A 16842-nucleotide genomic window follows, 5' to 3' on the forward strand; every position below is an offset into this window, starting at 1 on the left:
TTGCTCGGGCTACAAAGTCATTCATTTTGTTACTTTGTATTTTGATGGTAGTCTACATACTTTAGCTTTACAAACTGCAGTTTTATTGATGTAAAACTACAAATTGATACTAAAGTGCATTCATTTAATGGATCTAGATGTATAAATACTACTAGTAAGGTTAAAACATGATCCAGTTGAACTATTTGTTTATTCTAATTATTAATCGGCTCTGATCTGACAACTTTGTTGATAGTTCAACTTAGTGGTTGAGATAGGTCGATATTATGTACTTATTTAAGCGGAAACAGTTCTACTAATATATTATAAACTCTGAGCTTCAGTCACCTTGACTTTCCATAACATTATATTTGTGAAAAATACCTAATAATACTTAGAAATTGTTTATTTCGAGTGTGTGAAAAACGAGATCTATTTTGCGTATTCGTAAATCCCTATACTTATTGTACATTTCTTTGAACTCGTTAGCTCCGCTTTCGAGAAATGATAATGACCTATTTCTACGAATATGGCTTGTTAAATAGAAGAGTAAGTACCTATGTAGGATATTTACAAAAAAGAAAATTATAAAGAAAATTTGAAATATTTCGGTATAAAAGTGTAATGTAAATAGAACTAGGTAAATAATACAATGTAGGTATATTATTTACCTAGTAGGCATAGGTAGCGCACTCTACTATACATACACATAATACATACTTACTCTGTCTGCAGAACTCTAGAAAGTTGATACATTTCAGTAACTTTAGCCCACCAATACCTAGCATACCTACATGCCTGTGGTAACCAGACTCAACTTTTTTCACATGTCCAGTTCACGCTTGACGTTTAGCCGCAGAATGCATGTCCGTCGGCAATTTACCGCCTGTCGGCTTCTCGGCGCGAGTCCGACTTGAACCGTCTGACAACTCCATACTGTTACTAACAGGCCAATTCCCGTTTAAGTTATTCGATAAGTTTCCGATATAATACTGATCTGTCAGTGTCAAAGGTAGGGTTGCCAACCGTACTATATTATATAGTATTGTACTATATTTTGGCTCTCTGTACTATATACTGTTGGAAAAATATATAGTAGGTACGCTAAAATACTATATTTCCGATTAAACGTATATTACACTCATGTTTAGTATTTTATCTAAAAGTACTATATTTTTTTGAAATGTACTATATTTTTGATGCATTATTCTGGAAAATACTATATTCCACCAAAACAAAGTTGGCAACCCTAAGTCAAAGGTAACATTTCTTTAACCAAACACGTCACTTTTATCAGTGACAGGTCAGTATCATATCGAAAACAGATCGAATAACTAAAACATGAATTGGCCTGTAATACATTTCAAGCGATTACATGGCTTATTACTAAGCCATTTAACACTAGATTTGCTTGAATATGTGACCATGTTTTAGGGTATTTTGGTTCTTAAATAGTTAAAGGATTGTATAGATTATAGATTTGTTAAAAGAGCGTATTTTTTAAAGAAGCACTGGGCACTTACGAACGTTGTGAAATTTATGATAAAATGTAATACTAAACTTTAAAGTCATAGCGTTAAGGTCCTTGATGACAATGTATAAAAGGATTGAGGAATGGGGAATTCTCATCGCTTGTCTTTTTAGAGCTTTCTCGGTTGGTTCGGATTGACTTTGTATTGTTACACCGTCCACACTGTTAACTGACAGTTCATAAACCTTATAATAAAGAGCATAAGGTCCACCGATGGACAGTTAAGTGTTGCTGTTTGTACGAAAGATTTAAGTGGCTATTTTTTTATGTCTGAAAAAGTCAAACTACCTGCGTCTGCATGTTTAAATGGGTAATGTAATGTTTATTGCAATTGCCCCTATTGTAGTAGTAATGAAAGCGCAACATATTTGCTGCCTACGTAGCGGGAGGTCCCGGGTTCGAATCCCCGTAAGGGCATTTATTTGTGTGTTTACCACGAATATTTGATCCTGAGTTACCTATAGATATTACCTATACATTACCCCAAATAAGTACATACATACACATATATGTACATCGTCGTCTAGTACCCATAGTACAAGCTTTGCTTATTTTGAGGCTAATAGGTCAATCTGTGTAAGATTCTCGGTTAAAAAATATTTGTATGTTATTTTTTTTAAGTAGTTAATACGGACGAGAGAAACGATTACATACAATGTTAGGGGAGCAGTTAAAATCTTCTTCTACTTAATATAGACGTTTGCATATACAGTAGGTCTTAATGAGGAAACATTATAATTATAAAAGCAATTTACATTATTAACCTAAATGGCTGCAAAACAAACAAATTAGTAAAGTGCAAAGTAAAAGCACGGGGATACAATTAATATTATTGTTTCTACTAACCAATGTTTCACAATAGGAGTTAAAAACCACACAGAAAGAATACCACACGCTAGCGAATAATGTCAGTGTCAAACTCATGGTAAGGCTACAGTTTCGTAGGCCGAAACTACAAGTATTTTTAGGTACTTAAGTATATTAAAACTTGCTTTATCTACTGTTTCATCTATCTCAATCAAGTTGGATTGTCCGAAATTGTCCCAAACGCTGCACCATTAACCATCGTTTAACGTAAATTGGATAATTGATAAAGAATTTAACTTACCGTTAACAATAATGGCTACTCGATTAACAACTAAGTGATAGGTTTGAATTATCTCAGTATTTACTTACATTGAATGTTTTTGTAATAGTATAAGAGCTATGAAATTTTTATTAGCACCCTACTCTATCCTGCCTCTCCTTTCTCCTATACTCGCTGTCCTATTACAGTGCCCAAATTAAGCTAAGGGTCCCTTACACCAACCACCCACTGAAAATCAGCTTCGAAACACTACTCATGTGCTGCGACACATGCTGAGTGTTATCCTTTTCTGGAACCACTCGCAGCACTGTGACTTCTAATTTGCCTAGATTTAAGCCTATTTTTATGTTGTTGTGTATTCATTCATTCTATAGTCTAAAAGCTCCAAATCTTCATTCAGGTGCGAATATGTGTCAATAATATTTGAATGTTGCAGTTTTAAGCTAAAAAAATCACAACAGGAAGAAAAAATCTCAGACACCATAACAAAGATTGGTATGGATATAGATATCTACCTACTTACTTAATTACCTGTTAAACTTATGGACCATATGATAGTTGTAGTACCCCTTCTTTCTCGCGTTATCCCGGCATTTTGCCACGGCTCTCATGGGAGTCTGGTCCGCTTGGCAACTAATCCCAAGCATTGGCGTAGGCTCTAGTTTTTACGAAAGCAACTGCCATCTGACCTTCCAACTCAGAGGACAAACTAGGGGGGCATAGTTGTAGTACCTGCTGGATTTTACTTGGGTGGTTTCACGGTAGGTAGTAAAATACAATTTCAATTTTATTTTATTCAGAGACCAACTAAGATCATTATTGTTACTTAGTACAAATAAATATTACGCTTTCAAGCAGTTCTCACAAAGAGCGGAAATCGAACTTTTAAATTGATTTTATTTTGATATAGGGTACAGCAGTGGGACACTATCACGGGCTAAAAAAAATAGGGTACCTACCTACAGATGTATTGCATTATTGTTTTCCATCGAATTTTCTCGGAAACGTTCATATTTGTCGTGCTACTTCAGTGAACCTCAGTACTTTTTGTATCGAGACTGACTGAAATAGCTGCACGTTCGTACGTTTCCATGAAAATACGATGGAAAATAATTACCTATGCACTACATATGTAACCACTCAAGCTTTACAAATAGAGAGATTTACAGAAACCGAAAACATGAAAGTAGGTAAACACATAATTTAGATACGTATTACATAGTTTACATAACCTTAATCTTATCTAGATCACTTTCTAGACACAGCTTCATAAACACACCTACTTTTCATCGTTTTACAGCGGATTTAACGACGGTCTGGTTTATATGTAACAAATCTGTTTGTAAACACAGAATTTGTTACAATTCTCGTATCCATTGTGTAACAAAGATACAGATATTATCTGTAGCTATAGGTGTAACAAATCCAAGATATTCTTCTAACTATTTATACTTAAAAATAGCAACATGTTTCGCTCACTAAGATCTTTATCACACTGGCGATTTGCGGGAGAATTTAAAGCGAAGCGAGCGATCGCGACGAGATCGTAGCTGATAAGGATCTAACCTACAAAATATTCTAATCGGGTAGTCTACTTTTGGCATTCACGTTTTACTTCATAATTAATAAAATACAGACCTTACTCAATTCGATTTCAGACATTTTATGTGTCTGTGTGTGTTTGTAGTGTTGTGTATGTTTGTGTGTGTGTGTGTGTGTGTGTGTGTGTGTGTGTGTGTGTGTGTGTGTGTGTGTGTGTGTGTGTGTGTGTGTGTGTGTGTGTGTGTGTGTGTGTGTGTGTGTGTGTGTGTATGCGCGCGTGTGTGTGTGAAAACAATGAAATTATATCGCGGTAAACCCGTTTGTGTAATTAAATAATCAGACATTTTGTCATTGTCTAGATTTTGGTCTTAAATGTAAATCAAAACAAAGGGAATCTAAATAAGAGAGTACCCTCAGTTGAATAATAGGAAAATAAGTACAAGCCCTAAAATGTCTGCACAATATTTACACACACGATTACTACTACACTGCCCAGAACTGTAGGTACATCACATATCGGGTTTATACAGGTCATGATTTATCGCTGTTCCTTGACCTGAGTTCATTTTAATTAATGTTTGTGTAAAACCCGTTATCAAGCTGATTCATTAGTCATCATAGATTCATATTTTTATTTTTAACAAGCAGAAACGTCTGCGAACGATGCTATTAAGTTTAGAATAAATTTAAAAGTGGAAAAATTACTGTCTTTGGTGAGACTTGAACTCACGACCCCTGGATAACCTCAGGGATCGTGAGTTCAAGTCTCACCCAAGACTGTAATTTTTCCACTTTTAAATAAAAAAAAAAAAAAATTATTGTTTTTACTTCGGCGATTTCCGCACAAAAATTTAACGTACACACCAAAATAATATAATAAAATATGTAGTAGTGTATCTACATTGAAATAACACAAATTAAAATATTTTTATAGAAAGTAATTTCATTTGCTCTTAGCAAACTTTAACGATTAGGTAAAGTCATCATTAGTATCTGATAGGAGCTGGCGCCATAAATATCTGCCACTACGTGTCACCTAGGGAATGCAATACCGGGATACCAGGATCCCGAAATACCGGGATCCCGCATGCAATTTGCGGGATTAATCCCGCTCGTAAATTAAGCGGGATCCCGCGGGATTTGCGGGATCGAAGAGCGACGTGGTTCTTACGTGTTACTACAAGGAACACAGGCTCGGGCTCGTGCCTACTGGCGAAAATTCTTCACGGAGCCTAAATGCATCTATGGAGGAAAGGAGTAATGACACGGAAGAGCATTTTGCCCGAATTTGTCTATTTATTATCACACTTGCTCGTAAAAGGTGTTATTTTGCGTAGGCGACGCGGTCCGTAAATCTTAAATTTGTACCCAGGCAATTTTGTTATGTAGGTACGTCCGAAATTAGGCAGATTTTTTATTGTTTTCCCCCTTTTTTCCTCACAGGTGTGATGAAAAACATTGTGTGTGCTACGAGTGGTACAGGACTTACGAAATCACGTTAGTTAAGCCTTTACACACGTTCTTAAATTCTTGATTACCGTCATTATACCGTATTCTTTTAATACAAAATGTACTATTTCTAATTTTAGTTTACTTTTTGTTTTCAACCTTCAAATTTAGTACCAGTTCGTAAAATTGTATACTAACTTGCGGGATCCCGCAAATACCGGGATCCCGCGGGACTGAAAATGACAATCCCGCGGAATACCGGGATTGAGTTCCTCATGCGGGATTGCATTCCTTAAACTGTCACCTAATGCTCGTACTTTTACAAATAAGAGAGATAAATCACTACACTTTTCGGTCAAAAGTAGGTATCCGTCACACTCCAATTGTTTCACATATTGAGATATAGGTATCTCTTTGTAAAACTATTAGAGCATGGCAGACACTTTTTACGAGTCAAGCATCAATACTTTTTTTTTTTAATTTCGAACGTGAAGTTCAGTAGATACCTACTCTAATTTTATTAATTCGATCTGGATTTATACCGATCTGATCAGTCAGTGTCAAAACTGTCAAAAATGACATTTTTTCAGGCAAAAACGTCAAATTCGACACTGACAGATCAGATCCATGTCTAGTCCAGATCTCATTCATATCTTGTTACTAACATTAGAATATGTCTGGTTGTTCTTGGTCGTCGGTCAGGCCCCTGTTCAAATCTGCAGTTTTCCTGATTAATATCAATAATTTATACCACATTGCAACTACTCTCTATACATAATATAATATATATGTTATGTAAGTAACACGTTTCGTTTCGCAGCAAAAAAGCAAAGTAAGTATTCAAAATATTTGATATTTCCACATCCGGCCATCCGGCACAAAACAACCAAAAGGAAAAAAACGGAATACTAAACATCAGCATTTTCTACAGAACTGAGTTTAGTTTTATTTAAAAATGTAGTTTCTTTCTCAGTAAAATAAAAAAAAAAGTCCTCCGATAGATTTATTTCACCACTGTAGGTACATTAATTTTTGTTTGGCTCTATCAATGCGAGTAAATGATAGGGGAATGGAATCCATGTGGCAATATAAGTCCGCCTTTAAAAAAAAATACTGTATGTTACTAAATTCGTCATGGAGTCGATATGTTATTTAAACGTGTTTGTATGCATTTATACACTTTATTTTTAATCACCATACATTTTTGAACACTATAGCACCACTTAAAAATTTGTAACGGTATATTAGTACAAGTATGAGTAAATAACTAAATTCCTTAAAGACCGAGCACGCGTCATTCATGACACGCGAATGATTATAATACCTACAAATTCATATAAATGATTCAAAAATAACCCTTAAAATTTAACCCATAAGGGCTTTTACAAATGCAATACGTTTTAACAATAGGTTTAACACGAAATGCAGTCAGGTTATTCAAAATCAGACTTTATGTAGGAGAGAGTAAGAGCGATGACAGATGCATGCACAGGAGTGTAAACCGGTACTAGTTTGTCTAACTGTACGCGACCGAACTCGATATTATTTGAGCTAAAGGGCTCTCATAGAGTACTTTTTTAAAGAAAGTTCATTTAGATATAAGTTAGGGGGATGAGTTTTTATGGTATTGAGTAAACTTTTGCATTTACAAACAACTAAAAATTAATGGAGAGACTTACGCAAATCAAGTTAATCTCAAACGTAATTGAATTATTATTTTTCTTATTAAAATCTTTTTACACACATAAAGAAATGAATTTCAACAATTATCCGTGAAAAATAGAATCCTGTCCTATCCAGGATATTTACTACCCGTGTGCCAAATTTTATAGAAATTCGAGGAAAAAACATCCACATAACCAAAATATTTCATCACTTTCATATTTATACGAATTAGTAGGATTTCTATTGGCCTCGAATATAAAGTATCGGTCAATTATTACAATTAGATATAAGTAGAAGGAAAAATTTGTTATTGAAACGCGCCTTGAACATTTGTCAAAACATTGTTTAACAACTGTAATATCATGAAGGTCAGGCCTTGACTACGGCCACTTGAGCTATTTACCGAGAAATAAAGTAGGTAAGTACATTTATTTCAATGCCTCATGTGTATGTAAATATATTGCGTTATCTTTTGGCATCGTGGCCGGGAAAAAGTGTGTTACATTTCCGAGAAAATTTTGACGATAATAACTAGTAAATATGTGTTATAAAACATATTATATTGCGAGATACTATCTTTGGAGAAATGTTTACAACAATGTGAAGACTGGGTTGGACCTATTTCTTTTTAATTTAAAGAACTCTATTAAAACTAAGAATCGTTTAACGATTACACGAATAACATACGAACGATATTGAATTTGGGTAATAAGTTTTGAGAGGAATATTGTCTAAGTAAGAAATGTCTAATCGTTTTTATATTTGTTCATAAGTAGGTACCTAGTCTAGTAGTAGCTGATGTCATGTCAACTCGACATTGTAGAGTTTGTACCATACAATCAATTGTGTTATTCTAATCGCACACCGGACACGAGTCGAACGCTAAGAGGAACCAGAAAAAGTTAATAAGACGTTTCCCTAAATAGTAATAGAGATTGCTATATGGAATTCTTCAAAAAAGTATACAGGTTTTAAAGGATCGGCAACGGGAATATCAGACTTATGGCAACTTATTGGAAACGTCCATATCCATAGGCTACTCTAATCGCTTGCCAGTAGGCAGCCTGCGTGTTTTTTGGTACGGTAGTCGATAAAACTCTATTCAGAATCGATTTTTGCCAAATACTATACCAATAAGCCACATACACAATTTGATTCGATATTTCTTGCAGTGCATCTCACGCGCACCGCAAGATTTAAATATCAAATGCGACTGGGCTCGCCTGCACTTTGCACATTCAATAGAATCACAGTAAAGTGACCTCGCTGTGTTATGTTGTGTCAGCCAATACACTCATGTTGTGTCATTTGTGTCAATGTACTGGAGATTAGTATGGCATACAAAACCATGCAGGGCCCATTTTTGAGTAGTATCACGTAGCCATTTTCTGTGTAATGGTTGAGCGAATATTATATTCCTGTAAATTTACTATACACGTTTTTTGGATACCGTTACGATTGTATCTAAGGGTAGTATTCCACCTGTCCAATATATTTCAAATTATACGCTTGTCACTTAATTTACCTATGTTACTTGGGTCATGTCGTGCATAAAGTTAGACCAAGAAAAGTCTGCAGCGATTTTGATAGCCCACGCAGTACCAGTGTTATTTATACGTCATAATTTCATAGAAGCTTGACGTTTAAAATAACATTTGCACTGCGTGGGCTATGAAAATCGCTGCAGACTTTTCTTGGTCTAACTCTAGTCTGCTTTTAAATGAACGAAGACAACTTAGCACCAAAGACAAAAAAGTAGCTCATTATTTTTTTTATTTTCCCCGGTCCCACGTGAGCTCACAACGTGACCCGTATATTTGCGAAAGTCTCGAGACTGGCCGTTTGCAAACATGGCGGTGTTTACAAAATCAACGGAGCTGTGGCTCAGCAAAAAATAACACGTGACTTTATACTTTGTCGTGTTTAAAAAGCTGTCCATATTTTTGCTAGACTAACGAAGAATTTGTGATTCTTCGAAGAATGTTTTTTTTTTTACATGTGACCGTGTATGAGGCGCTTGCAAATCGCGATGCGCGATGCTGATCCTTTGAAAACCTGTATGAACCCTTTTTGAAGAAGTCCTGTAGTTCTTCCTATATACACAAATACCTAAATGCCCATACCAGGATTCGAACCCGGGACCTGCATTTTGTTTCTTTTTAACTCATTTATTTAAAATACATAAAAAGACGCCCAAGATCTAATCTTAAATGATCATATCAAAGATATTTATTAAAATAATAAAATTAAAAATGTACAAGTACTTAAAACTAATTTATCTGATTAATATAATCCTGTTTTTAATATTTGAGTAGATTATGGACATGATGTATCGATAAAACACCTGCATGATTGCCTGCAGTTATCGTAGTATCGCAAAAAATATAATAGTAACTATTTATTTATATAATATGCTGTATTAGCCAAGATATTATTCTTCTATAGACACTTTTCCCTCGCTTTCTCCCGCTTTGTAGTTTCAGACCGAAAACATATCATTCTTCGTTTGTTATCAGAGCTATAACTAATTATCTATTACCAGAATTATCTTATCAGCGACATTATCTATAAGTATAGAAAAACACTCGTCTGGCAGATTCTGATTTTTGATAACAAATAACGAGAAAACCGTGAAGAAAGTTAACAACAAATTTGTAAATAGCTAAATGTGTGTGATACAAATTTTCAGCTTTAAGGATGACTCACGCTAGACCGGGCCAGGGCCGGGCCGGAGTTTCCAGCGCTTCGTTTTCTATTGAAAGCACCACGGGATCACCGATCAGCCGTCATAGAAAATGACATGTCGGACGCGGCCCGGGCGCGGCCCGGGCGCGGCCCGGTCTAGCGTTAGCCATCCTTTTTATTTATTTCACTGCTTTACTACTAACCAGTATTAAAAATTGCTCTGCACAATAACTTCAACGGGCTTTCTAATCTATACTTTTTAACTAATCAATCATCATTATAGAGGTGAAGAGAGCTAGTTATGAATAATTATAATCCAGAAGAACAGATAATAGGCCTTAATAATATTATAATATCGGAGGTAACTAAATCGATGGCAAAAGTTACATAAGACTTTCGATGTGACGTTTGCCTGTTATGTTTTTTAAGCTCGGCCAAACGGATTAACGGATATAAGTTTAAAAGATATGATATGACTTATGATTGGCTTCATTTATATATATTTGTTAAAATTATTATAGATTATAATATTATCGCAAACAGCTAAACTGTAGAATGAATTGTCGTCCTCGGTATTTACGGTCCGATACGACCTTCAAACCTTCAAAAAAAAGAACATACCCTACCTCCCAATTTAAAGGCGGCAACCCCTCTGGTGTTGCAGGGTCCAAGGGCGATGGTAGTTGCTTACCATCAGGAGATTCGTCTGCTTGTTTGCCTCCTATATCATTAAAAAAATCACGTAGGAATCTAGTTTTCTTAAAATTCCCTCCACTGGTTTCAAGTACACTGTTTATCTTTTCTTAATGACCATAAAAATCATAACTCCCTGAACAAGTCATCCAGTACTCAATATTCAACAGAACAACAAAGTTATTGTTTACATGCGATAAGGTAGCCGACCTCTGATAGCATAATGACTCAAATTACTAAAAAGTAACGGGATTTTTCTGCGCTGGCTCATAATGGCTGCTTTTTTCTTGATTCTTGGCTGGATCAGTGATTTAATGTGGTGGGATTTTTGCAGTTTTTTAACTTGACTGTTGATGTTGGCTTGATTGGTTTGCAGTAATTAATGGATAGTTCAAAGTTATTTCCTGGAGAAAATCTTAGCGGAAACGTCTATGAGGACGCAAAACATGAGTTTGTAACACTCAAAAACAATGTTGTTACTTGAGTGTTTATTCTTTTGACGGCATGTCTGGCCTAACAGTGACCCTGCCTGTGAATCTGAATCGATGGTCCAGGGTTTCAGCTTTCTATATGTATTTAATTACCTTATAGGTATCATATCGTAACGATAGCGTTGTCAAAGAACCTACCTACCACACAAGCCTTATTGAACTTAAGTATTATGGGCTCAGAATAAATAATACTTAGTACTAGGTACAGAATACTCACTCTCTAACAAAACGCGTCGGTTACGATCAGGACAGGTATGGCCGCTAGTATATAGGTGGTAGGTAGTCTATAGGTGGCGACAGGGCCACGCGCGGGTTATAGCTAGCCACCAAAATTGGTGTGGAACGGATGTACTTTTAGCTACCTGTAGCAAAGCGACGAAATCGCGGAGTGAGCCACGCCTGCTATGGGGCTTAACCCATTTGTGTAATTAAATAATGTCCTATAATAGTTATTTAATGTTATCATCTGTAGGTAAGTAGGTACTGATGCAATTCCAGTAAGCGATTCTCCTAAATCTGACCGTGTGGGCGGACCAAGTTTATAGGGTTGGCTATGTGTAATTTAGTTCTGACTTCTTGTGAATTGAGTTATAGATGTGAAGATTGCTTCACGAAGGCAAGTGTTAGTCCTTGTTTTTGTTTACACCAAGACATTACAACACTTCGAATATCAGTATGGTATGTCACCGTGAACTCTTACATCATTCATCTTTGACCGTCACATTATTACCTATGTGATTTACCTACATGATTACACCTATGTTTATTCCGTTTTCAAAAGTAGGTAGTTACAAACATAAGTACAATATTTTTTTAAATGGCTATCGCTAAACATCAAGAATGTTATAGAGATCTAACTTTTCTGCGAATCCTCCTTATTATCTTCACATTTAAGTCTTCTCATTCAAGTAGGTAACATTTTGTGTCTGACAGAAGCTTCGATTACGGTCTCGGCTGATTTCGGCCGAAGCTCGAAGGTTTGATTTCGGCCAAAATATTGCCGGATCTGTCGGCCGCACCGAAACTGTATTTTTAGTAGACTTTCAGTTGCGGCGTAAAAATCTTGATTCGGCCGAAGTTTCGGTTTTGGTTGAAACTTAAACAAAACCGAAGCTTCAGTTTTGGCTTTGGTTTCGGCAAAATATCCAGTTTTGGTCAGAAACTAGTGAAATTGTAACAAATGAAGGAAACGCAAATGAATTTAACACTGTTCCAATCCCACCTTCCATCCTAACTTCGATCACAGAGGTGACAAACGAGCTGTCAGCTATTCGAATTAGGCTGTCAAACATTAGCATTAGGACGTTTACCTTACATGTTCCTTATGACTATTAACAAACCTAACTTGCCAGCTACTTAAAATAATATAGTAACAACCAAACCAAAGTTCAATAAGTCATCGTACATCTAACGACATTCCTTGGAGTTGAGTAATGGCTGGCTAGGATGTCAGGCGAGACGCAGCTCTCAATTGGGATTTACCAGATCTTGCATGTGATTCGATAACTATGTCATCTACACATGCTTCTGGTCCTTGATCCGACCTCATTAGGTCAAGATAAAATATCGGGTTAAAATGCATGTAACCTGGATACATGCAGAAAGTCTACGTGAAAGAAAATTGAAAAAGTTTTTGAAATCTTGCTGTTTGCTTGTCTCGCTCGAGACGGTAAATTTTACCACTTTTTCTGTATTTCTCAGCAATAGAAAACGAAAACCAATTTCGTGGTACAGTTAATCCCACCACATTGTTTTGACATTGTTCGACAAAAACTAGCTTTAAATAACTCCACACATGTTCTGTTTTTATACCTCTAAAAACGTTCTGAGCAGTATGAGGACACACCACCACAAATTATTATAGTGTTTCATTGACAAGTACACATGTTCATATCGAAAAAAATGGGGAACTTAGCTCATAATTTGTTCATATTGGGTTTGTGCAAATTATATAAGTAAATCAAAGTAAGAACACTCCAAATTGACATTAAAGCAAATACGCAGTGGCAGTTTTTAGCTTTGGTGTTCTTGTCTACGTGACAGCGTGATAAAACGGTGTCCATCACTTTATATCCCGCGGTATTTAAAAGTAACAGATATTTTATCATGTGAATAAAGCCATCCATAATACGCCTGCTGTACAATTCTTGTTTGTAACTTGAGCCCAGCCAAACGTCAGGTATTATCAGAGATTATATTATCGCACAAGTTACGCTGACATTTTTCTCGTAAACATATCAGGCGTCGCTCTGGGCACCAAACGAAGGATTTATGGAATGATTAGAAAGGAATTTTATGTTTATGTCTCGTAAAACCTACCAGAACTATGGCATTATCCTATTCTGTTCAGTTTGCATTTCAAACATGCACTGATATCAGATATATAATTAAATATTGTTTAACTTAGCATTATTGTTTAGAAATGACGAAGCCTGTTGCGGATATCATCATTGGTTTGTTTTGGACGAAGCATGTTGCGGATTTGCATTTGTGGCCACCTGACGAAGCCTGCGTTGTGGATATCCTAACTAAAAATTTGATCATATTTTTAAATATAACTTGGAAGAATTTGTATTTATTATTAATTGTATAATTTTTGACAATGTACTTCTGTGTTTTTGACCTGTGTTATTATGAATTAATAAATTTTATCATCAACTGATACTGATATGTATAAAAAAATTGGTAGCTTCAACTAAAAACCAATTCTCAGTAACAAACTTATAAAATATTGACGGTTATTGGCTATTCTTAAAGCGCCCTTGTGGTCTTTTTGCAGATTACATTTTAAAATTTTAATTTTTTTGACAAAATGATGTATACCTTATCATTCTAATTATTTATTAGAATAGTTTTTAAAAAACATGTGACACAGGTCACAGGTCTATAATAAAAAAAAATGTTTTATGATACAAAACCTAGAAAATGGCTATAACTGGAAAATAAAACTTTTATATACTTAACAGAATTACGAAGTGTCGGGAAATATTCACACAAAGGGGTTTTACTGTTTTAACTACGATTATAAAACTATAAAATTCTCCGCACCTTTTAAGGAGCATAAATTACACTTCATATAATAGCACCAGGTAGAAAATTACATCGCAAAATCGCAATAAAAATAAAACGTGTAAGTACTTTAAACCATAAATACTTATAGGAACACCTCTAGGCAATAAAATTGAGCTTGGTTATAAAACGCACATTACGATAAAGATGTAGAATTGTACACTATCAAAAATAATCCTGCACTTGAAGAAGATTAAAATTCTTCCTGATAACAAGTAGTTATTGAGTACCGACTTGAGCCGTCCAAAGTTACGTGCACTGCCTAAGAGAGATTTAATTTGAGATTAAGCTATTATGGGTCAGCTTTAAGAACAACCCTCACTTTAACTTGTTCTATTTTAAAGTAACTACCCGATAATAAAGGCAATGAAGAGAATTAATAAGCACGTACAGAAGATTAAATTTATTTAATAATCAATCAGGATTTTATTTAGGCATAATTGTTCCATTTTATTTAAAATTGTACAGTCTTAAACTTGTTTTTATATTTGTTTTTCTTTTTTAGTTATTTGAGTTATTTCTACTCAGAATCTCGAGTTCCTACGACCCTAATAGGAAAAAAATGGTTTTCCAAAATTTCCATTCCGTTGCAATTTTTAACTTTGTGCGACGGTAACGGAATGGAAGGAACGAAAAATTTTTGAACAGTTTTTTTCCCCTATTAGGATCGAAAGAGCCCGTGATTCTGAGTGTAAATAACTTAAAAATTCGCAAATCTAAAAAAGGTAGTGTACAACTTAAATAAAATAGCCTAATACAAACTTGAGAATATAACAAAAGGAACAATAAAAGAATAGATTAACAATATTGATAGATGCACATAAAATGTAGCAACTAATATTATGCATATGCCAGTTTTCTACTATTTAATAGATGAAGGAGATTTTATGACAGAGAAAGCTACGGTAGTTAATGGAGATATACTAGCAAGTCCAGTTGGAGCTTTAAGTCTTGAGAATTCAACGCGGTTTATGGTAGATAAATAGTACGTTACTTATTATGGTGGTGCCGGACGTATGTATTTACCTGTTTAGCCAAATGAGGTTGACCGGTAAACATTGTAGAAAAACATGTCGTATTTATAACTTATACTATCAAAAATAGCACTAATAGCATTTTTAAAATATTTCGTATAAAAGAAAATAATTTGACATGCTACAAATAAGAGATTTCTAGAACACTATTTTTGCATCGGTAAAAGGTTTTACTCAAAATTTATAAAAGACTTCTTAGGACTAAAAATAATTGTACTTTGGATACGAAAATGTAAAGAGGTACTTGAAAGATAACACGATAGTGCGATGTAGAAAATGTACTTGAGGCTTTGGCATTGACAATGTTTACTCAAGGTTTTAGAAAAAAACTTTCCAACGAATTTATCATAAATTTCCCACAGATAAATCTCGTAAGCAAAGTGACTCGGTGCCCTTATCGCTTCCTAAACTTAATGATTCTGCGATAACAAAACGTAAACATAAACCAACTGCAACCTTTTGACTATCTCCGGTAGTAAAATTCACATTTAAGCGCAAGCCGTTAAAACTAAGAGTTAAATTTCTTAATTAAAAATCACTCAGATAAATGGCTAAATCGAACGTCTGACTGTTTATTTGAAAAGCTCCTCTAAACAATGGGTGTCATTCATGCTTTTGAAATCACTCACCATTTATATCAGCATCCCAATGGACCACTGCACATGAATTAAAATCACTAGAACACTATGAACTGGATCGATATTTTAAACACTGGGCCAAAAACGCACCCTTGCGGCACTCTTCATATATAATTTTAAAAACGGTTTTTTAAATTTCGATTTCGACACGTGCGCGCGAGTTAGTGGACGCGTGCCTCTGAATAGCTGCCGGCTTTAAACTGACGAGCCAAACCATCGGCTGCGCGCGCGTCGATGTTTACTAACCCCATGTGCAACACAATCAAACGCCTGATCCTCAACCCTATCTTTTACATTTCACAGTCTACATTTCTTTGGCAGTTGTTATAGCATCTGATGTTTATCTGTGTTAGTAAGTCGGACACATGTATTTGTCATTATATGAATGAAGAACTCTACCACACTCTACGATAGAGCTTTGCGCCGGCGCGTTTCATTTATAACCTTAATTGATGTGTTCTTTCCACTTGTTAGATGTCCTTTGAGGTCTTGCATTAGGTATCTTGTCGTGAATCATATCTTTATACTGGGATTTTAAGAGCCTGAAATGAAACCGTAACATTTTTCTTAGAACGTAATTTACACGTATACTTGAATTACTTGACATAATTACGAAATAGCGAAAGTAGCAGCTGGGGTTTGTCCAAAAAGTTGAAAAACACCGAGGACAATAGTTTTTTGTTTCGGATTAATGACTTTCCCGACAATGAGCGCTTGCTGTTTTTTAGTGCATTCAAACATTTTGAGCTCTGATAAAATCCTTAATTGACTCATTAAGCTTTATAGTCTTTTTTCTTTATTTCGTTAAATGTTACTTGAAGGATTAAAATTGCTGTTGTTCGTTTACAGACTTTACCGGCTAATATAATTTAATAATAAAATCGGCCGACCCTATAGCATTAAGCGCTCTCCTATTATTATTTTATTAACAACACGTCTTCATGATCATGATGTTGCCATCTCAGTTTTTTTTAATTAA

At 35.1% G+C, this 16842-nt stretch overlaps 1 protein-coding gene across 1 annotated transcript in view; it reads right to left on the reverse strand.

The window, feature by feature from the left end:
• Window positions 1-16397, reverse strand: part of LOC134801681 (facilitated trehalose transporter Tret1-like) — an 86181-nt gene extending 69784 nt beyond the window's left edge. The window contains exon 1 of the mRNA XM_063774294.1: window positions 15855-16397. The gene's annotated coding sequence lies outside the window, so the exon portion shown is untranslated. The remainder of the gene's footprint in view (window positions 1-15854) is intronic.
• Between the last annotated feature and the right edge of the window lie 445 nt (window positions 16398-16842).

This window comes from Cydia splendana, chromosome 2, assembly GCF_910591565.1.
Source record: "Cydia splendana chromosome 2, ilCydSple1.2, whole genome shotgun sequence".
Taxonomy (NCBI): domain Eukaryota; kingdom Metazoa; phylum Arthropoda; class Insecta; order Lepidoptera; family Tortricidae; genus Cydia; species Cydia splendana.